This window comes from Colius striatus, chromosome 3 (genome assembly GCF_028858725.1).
Source record: "Colius striatus isolate bColStr4 chromosome 3, bColStr4.1.hap1, whole genome shotgun sequence".
NCBI lineage: Eukaryota > Metazoa > Chordata > Aves > Coliiformes > Coliidae > Colius > Colius striatus.
In genome coordinates, this window is record NC_084761.1 from 64798860 (window position 1) to 64807026 (window position 8167).

Below are 8167 nucleotides of genomic sequence, written 5' to 3' on the forward strand. Positions count from 1 at the left end.
CTCCATCCCATGAATTTTCTTCCCACAAGCCCACATTATTATTGTCTACAATGAAAGTGTATAATAATCTAAGATTTAATAAACAAGAATTAAAAAAATTCTTTGTCCCTTTACAAGGAAGAGTCTCCTTACCTGCTGCCTACAGAAATTTCTGTAAATATCAGTCACCTGCTATTTTTAGGCAGAGCTTAATAGTTTGTTAAACTCCTATGAAATCACATGTATACACATATCTATAGCTGATAAATATATATATATCATTGAGTCTGATGTTTCTGTAATATCCATTATCAGTCCACAGGAATCACAGATTCACTAAGGCCAAACATTGTTTTTCTTACAGCACTCCTTGCTAAGGAAAAGTAATTTCAGATGGTAAAGCTGAAATGGGGATTATCTTTATACAGCAAGATCTTGGCTGCATGACAGAAAAATTAAAGGAGCCTGCTGATCAGCTAAAATACTACAGATCCAAGTATGTTTGGATGACAGCCAAAGTCTAGGAATTGTTGTGCCATGAAATCTGCTTTTAGACAGGAAGAACAGGAAAGTTTTCAGTCTGGAAGAGGCTTCATGATGAAAAGCTTGGAAATCAAGCCCATTATTCACATCCAATCAAGCCTACCCCTCCCTGCTCCTTGCTCCCCTCTCCATCCCCCCTAGCACAGGCGTGCCCATGCATACAAGCACACCCCTGACACTGCACATGCCTTGTGCCTCTTACATGCTTTTCAAGTCACTCTAATTCCAAATTATACTGTTGATTTGCCACATAATACAGGTCACAGAAATGACTGTCCTTTAAAAAATGTTATTTGCCAGTATTAGATGCAATTCAAACCTCCTGGATCCAAAGGACAAAGTCAGTTCTGATATTACAAAGAGGCTCTACCTGCTTTTTCCTCTGCCTACACTGCAGCCTTAGTCTGCAGTTGCATTTCAGACATCACATACTCTTAGCTGACACCTGGGTTTCTGTACAGCCAGTACAGAGCAGATAACTTATTTCAAATGCAGATGACATATAGAACTGTACTGCTCTTGTGGCCGTAATACAGAGAGATCTCCAGGGCTGCTGTTGCTCATGAGTTACTGCAGTTACGCTCTCACTGAAGCCAGCAAGAACACAGTCCAGGGTCTAGTCCTGAAAATCAAAGGCAATTAAAAAGGAGAACCTGCACAGACGTGAAACACTCCCTGAAGGAGTGCCCTCCATCCCCAACCCTAATGGCCTGCCTGTAGCTGGGCATTTGCCCCTTATGCCCAGCAAGGACTGACTGGATGCGGTGAAGAAGCAGTCCCAGCAGTTGCAAGAACACTTGATCTTCACTGATCTCATCTTTGTTTCCATGTAAAGTGTTCAAAAGGTTTTTATAACACCAGCTTGACATCACCCTAGATATTAAACTTTATAGATATTGTTGCAGTTTCACAACATTAATTCTAATTTGATAATCCCTGCTAACAAAAATTGACCTTAAATCAGGTAGCGGTAGCCTAAGGTTTTCTAAGTTGAATTTCTGTAGGAAGTTTTAAGAAGTTTACACTCTAATGGCAGGCTTTGGGCTAGCTCAGACACTGTCCCCTCCCCTTATGCACTTGTAACAGGGCACGTGGATGCCATCAACTCTATGTCAGCTGCTCTAGTGCATTGGATTGAAAGGCAGCTGCATGTCCTCAGCTGATCTGTGCCCTGCTATAACTGGCGCAGCAGCGCTGGTCTGCGTGAGCTGGGCTGGACTAGTGCATGTGCCTAACCCCTGTCACCATGGAAAGCAGTGATCACTAACACAGGGCACTGCTACCCAGCCTCCAATGCTGATGTCTGATTTGCATCCAGATCTGATCAAGCATATCTCACACACAGTCTTGTCCTCTCTCCCTCCCACAGAACCATCAACGATTTAAACTGAATCTTAACTCTGAATTTCAGGTAAGCCACTCTTTCCCCACCTCCCCACAGGTGTTGCAATAGCCACGTGTTCTCAGAAACTTCCTTAAAAGATTTCTTGGTGTAATTTACATGATTGAAATATAGCTCTTAGAGCAACAGGTCACAGAATCAAAGAATGGTAGGGGTTGGGAGGGACCTCTTGAGATCATCTAGTCCAATTTCCTTGCACAAGCAGGTCCACCTAGATCAGGTCACATGGGAACACGTTCAGGTGGGTTTTTAAAACTCCCAGAGAAGGAGACTCCACACCCTCCCTTGGCAGCCTGTGCCAGGGCTCCCTCACCCTCACAGTTAAGAAGTTTTTCCTTAAGTTGAAGTGGAACTTTTTATGTTCCAGCTTTTATCCATCACCCCTAGTCCTATCACTGGACACTACAGAAAAAAAGTATTGTCCCATCCCCTTGACATATACCTTTCAAATACTTGTATTAATGAGGTCTCAAGAAAATAATTTGCAATTAACATGTAGAAACAGTTTACCTCCAATTTGTTTTTTCCAAGCTTGGGAGGGCATTAAAATTGTCATATACATATATATGGCAGGGAATGTAGCAGGGGTTTTAGTTCCATTTAGTTACTAAACATTACTGAGAGACATTGAAGCCTTTTGTCTGTGCTAGGTCTGTGCTTAGCAACCTATAGTCAATTTCATAATTATAGTTTAACCCAGCTGTTTCTAGGATCACTGGTGGCTACTGTAGAAATACTGCAGTGGTCATGCAGTGCCTCACAGCTTTGAGAACTGAAGAGGGCTCATTATGACCCCAAACCCCCACAGCTACTGAACATCTTGGCAAGCCACAGGAAGGCCTACATACCTTAGCTCACAGAAGCCATTTACAGCCGCTAGCTTCTTGATCTCACCTTGTCCCTTCTTCAGGCGTCAAGAGGAAGAGAGTCTGCAGCAAGGACAAGACAGATCCTGCAGCTCTGAAAGATGCTTGCAGAGTTGAACGAGGAACAGATGATGTCTCTATGACCTGAAGACCTGCAGAGAGACACCTGGGAGCCCTGGTTGATAATAAACTAACCATGAACCAGCAATGTGCCCTCGTGGCCAAGAAGGCCAATGGCATCCTGGGATGCATCAAGAAGAGTGTGGCCAGCAGGTCCACTCTGGCTTGATGAGGCCTCATCTGGAGTCCTGTGTCCAGTTCTGGGCTTCTCAGCTCAAGAGGGACAGAGAACTGCTGGAGAGAGTCCAGCACAGGGCCACCAAGATGATCTGGGGACTGGAACATCTTTCATATGAGGAAAGGCTGCGGGAACTGGAGCTGTTTAGTCTGGAGAAGAGGAGACTGAGGGGGCATCTTATTAGTATTTACAAATATCTGTATGGTGGGTGTCAGGAGATTGGGACACCCCTCTTTTCTGTGGTATCTAGCAACAGGACAAGGGGTAATGGGATGAAGCTGGAATACAAAGTTCCATTTAAACTATTTCACTGTGAGGGTGAGGGAGCCCTGGCACAGGCTGCCTAAGGAGGGTGTGGAGTCTTCTTCTCTGGAGGTCTTCAAAACCCGCCTGGACACCTTCCTGTGTGGCCTTATCTAGGCAGACCTGCTTTAGAAGGGGTGGTGGACTGATCTCTAAAGGTCCCTTCCAACCCCTTCCACTCTACAATTCTATAACCCTCAGCACTTCTTCCCCTCCTGCCTAGGCAGGGTACTGTCATCTACAGCCAGCCATGATCTCATGGAGAACATCTTACAGGCTTTCAGGAGACTTCTTAATGGATCCCCTCCAGTACACTTCTTAACTGCCTACATGTTTTATCTATAACCCATTCTCTCTTGTTACAGGATCATTAGAATCCATGGTGTAGATGTATATGTGTACACATGCACATCCTATACTATTCTTCATCCAAGTTATCAAATCCATCACATAGATTTTTCAAATCCTTCTGCCATCAGCTCCAAGACAGTGAGTGAAAAGGGTAGGGTGGCCACACACTCTGTATTCTAGCAGAGCTTAGCTGTCATGGGATACCTGGCTCTCCCAATCCACTCAGCATTAGGGTGGCACAGATTTATGATTGGATGGGATTGATCAGTTTATAGTAGATAAAATGAGGCATAGATCACTTCCAAAGACATAAATTTTTGCATCTTGGACATGTTATTATAACATTGTCAGAGTAGTAGAGGAAATTGCCTCTATGCCTGACCTACTGATGTCATGGAACCTATTTACATTCTCGTGAAATCTGTCTGTTGAGAGGGATTCCTCCTGTTGCAAGAAGGATGCTAACTTTCTGAAGATAACCAGTTAGTGAAGACTTCTATGTTACACAGAGTGATAAGCTTTTATATTATGTTGCATAGCTGCTGAGAATATTTTGTTTATGAAGTTATTTTACTGCTTCATTACTTCTTTTTCATCTTGAATACCCTCAAAAACCAAATATTCTGTTTAAATGCCTTCCCTGTCTTTTGAAGGATGCAGAATAAGCCATTACAAACATTCCCAAAGGCAGCACCTCAAAGCATGGTTTATTTCCTCTGAGCTTTGCTAACTAAGGCTGCCTGAGTCATGGATTTTCTGCCTGCTCTTAGTCTGCTACCCTTAAGTACAGTGCTGAAGTCCAGTGTTGCCAGTCCAAGGATTTCTGTTTCCTTCTTATGTATAGCCAGAGATTTGACTTTGCTCTGGCAGCCCCATTGTACCGATGGCACATGGTTGGTCCTGAGCACTCAGCATTTCTCGGAAGCCTCAGCAAAGCCGAACTGCGCTTGCTCTGAGAATAATGCCAAACTGTATGTTTTGCACTCTCCTTTGAAGGAGTCAACATTCAACTGAACAGTGCTGGCAGAGGGGCTCTGCCAGACACTGCTGCCTCAGAGAAGCTCGTAGTATTAAAGCTAAGTGTGAGCTAACTGGAGGCCACGCTCCAGTGCAGCCCTTTGCATGTGTAAACGCCCACCGTATTCAGCCTATTCTTGTTCCCTGCTTTATCACCTGCAAAATACACATATATGGTACTGCTGACCTGGGGAGAAAAGAGAAGGGAAAAACAACTTGGTGTGTCGTGTCCCCCCTGACTCCTTCTCCAGAACATCATTTTTCCACCCATGCCTGTCTACCCAAGGGTGACTGTTGACTTTGTGTGCATCTAAAGCCAGATTTAGATACTATCAAATAGTTAAACATCGTATAAAGAGATGGAAATTCGGATACGACCTTGACACCTAGGATTATCTCAGAACTCCTGACTTGACATTCAATATCAGTTTTCCCTTTCCCTAAAATCAAGTAATAATCAAGTTCTCCTTTGCAGACCACTGTGCTGGTACTACCTAACAGTGATGAGATACTCTGATAAACTGGTATCAGAGTCCACAGCAATACCACGTATTTACTCTGGTCTTTAAAAGGGATCACCTTTCCTGATTTATCGATTGGCTTTGTAGTTTCTAGGGTGTGGCATTAATTGTATTCTTACATGTGTTTGCACTTACCACCCTCAAATCATTTTGACATAGTCTGATGCAAACAGATGGGTTGCTGCATGAAAAGCGAAAGTTTGTCTGCCCAAAGAAATCAAATTAATTAGATTAAAATAACTTTCAAATCACTTTCACTTGATAAATTGGTACAACTCTCCTGTGTGGATGTTACTAAACTCATTTAAGAATACACACATCGTATGCCAACAGCAGAGTGAGTATTTGCACACAGGAATTCAGTTGTTCAGCTGTTAATATACTAGCAGATATTATTTTATTAAATCAGATTTCAGCTCAAGAGAGAGGTTGGGAAAGAGAACAGGGAGGGACTGCTAGGTTATTATCATTCTCTGCATCTTTTTTGCATTGTTAAGTTGAATGGTTGTAGAGGTATTCTTTCATAACTAATTCTAATTCACTGCACAATCCTATTTGTTTATCTTGGTTCCAAAGAAAGCTGAGTGTAACACATCTTTGTGTGCCCTCTCAACAGCAGGGCTTTCTCAAATGTCACCACAGGTATGTTTTACCTCACAGTTGGAATCTACATGTTTATTTTATTACCCAAAAAGTCTTAAAAAAATGGTTCCAGATCAACAAAGGGAAATCACCTGATCTATCCAGGAGTCACAAATGAGCAGGAAAAACTTAAGAGTGAGTTAAACCATACTATGGACCATGAGGTCCAAACAGAAAACAGACATTGTTTTATTTACAGTTGAAGTCCAAAGTGACCCCAAATTATGCTAAATCCCAACCCACTTCATCTGAAAATGAGGCAAGAAAAGGACGTTTAATCACACTCAGAGCTTCTGCCTTCAAGCACTGAGGCTAGTTTTACAAAGACAAATATATCCTGACCTGTAAATCCAGTACAGTACCTAATTTTTCTCACACTTCTCATCTTGGATCAAGCCCAAGAAAGGGAGGAGAACAAACTCAAGCAGGTAGGTAGTCTCTGCTGTATTGCTGCTGCTTGCAGTCTCCACTACCTCCATCATCCTCATGTTGCCCTGTACAATCTCTTTTCTGCTGTATTATTACCTGAACTTTACCTATCTCTTTCCCACCAGCCTTCCAATTCAAGACTTTTCTTCCTCCGTCTTCTCGATTTGTCACAGCTATCTACAGAAATTGCATTTTCTGCTTGAGGAAACACCCTATCCCTCAGTTGTACATTTTATCATCACCACAACTTCATTCAATTCATAGCCCTTTTGATTTCCATTCAAAAGAAGGAGGTTGAATTAAGATGTCTTTTGCAAACAGTTCCTCTCCAATTCCTTACCTGTTGTTTGGTCACCAGGTCCCTGAGCTTTTACTTGAGATGCTCCTTCATCCTGTGAGATATGGTTTGCAAGAAATGGTTACAATTTGACCCTTTCTTCTCAGCTTCACCTTCTCCTATTCATTAGCATGGTACTATTTCTCACCATTCTGTATCCTCTTCTACTTTTGATTCCTCTCCACTTCCCTCTCCTTTCAACTTCTCTCCACCTAACTCAGTCCTACCAGTTAATTAACAGCTGTCACCTGGGTTAGTGCTACAGATCATCTCTGTGAGAAATCCTGTCGCAAGAATGGTCTTCCTCATCACAACAGTGTTCTCTCCTCTTCCAGAGACACTGTATCCCTCAGTTTTGACCCTGCCTTTACAGCAGTTCTTTCTGCACAAAATGTTGCTGATTTCATCCAAGAAAATGTAATCATATTCATTTCCCCACAACTTTCCTTTCAATCTCCCATGTCACCAGATTAGATTTTTTTCATCTTCCTGGGGGCTGATCTTGCTTCCAGCCTAGGACAACACATGCCACCACTACTGCAAGAGAACAAAACAAAAAAATTCCAACAATCCCCCCAAAACCAACCAAACAAACAAAATCTCTCAGCCAGAGCTTAGTCCTTAAACAACAGAGGAAAAAGAGCATTCAGATCCCTGAACAAAATACCTTAGCATTCTTTCAGAGCAAGCATCAGTGCTTCCCTCAAAACAATCCAGAGGAGAACCACTAGCTACAAATGCAGTTCTTCTTCAGGTCTCTTCCCTGGGCAAGCAAGCAGTCTTGAGAGCACCCTCAAACCTCACCTGCTCTTCTTGTGCTCAGGCCCACTTCCAGTAGCTGTTTGGTACAGGAGCAGCTGCTCCCCTATAACCTTAAAAGCTTTTGCTCCCTAAAGCACTGCTCTTTCCCTAACTCCTCACTTGTACCGGTGACCCTTTCCCATCTGAGTGATAGATGTAGCTCTCACCTGCATCTCATCATTTAGGACCTCACCCTGATCCTGAATTTGCCATTCTCTCCTCCCAGCACAGACCTAAAAGGCTCTGTCAAATACTGACACTCCTACTTAGTCATAGCCTTCCTGTATTTTCCAACTTCCTTCCAACTCAATGCTTTCTTAATGTACTGCTACACAAGGAAGGCCTTCAGGAAGACCGTCAGAAAAAGTCTGCAGGGACCACCATCTATCTAGCTGTACTACAGTCTCTCTGGCAAAATGCCTTTAGCCTTTGACCTAGACTTTGCTCCTTGAGGTGGGAACATTTGCTTCCTCAGACCTGTTAGCACCCGGACCAAGAGCAACCTTCTGTGTGTTGCGGTAATTAATGACAATTCAGTCACCTATGGCTGAACGTTTCATAGCCTGGCTGCTTTATGAAAGGAGATATTTCCTTACTGTGTCATATATATCTGCTTTACTGTCTTACTGGCCCTCAGGCTAAGTGGGAGGAAAGAAGCCCGCATGGAAATCTTAAGAT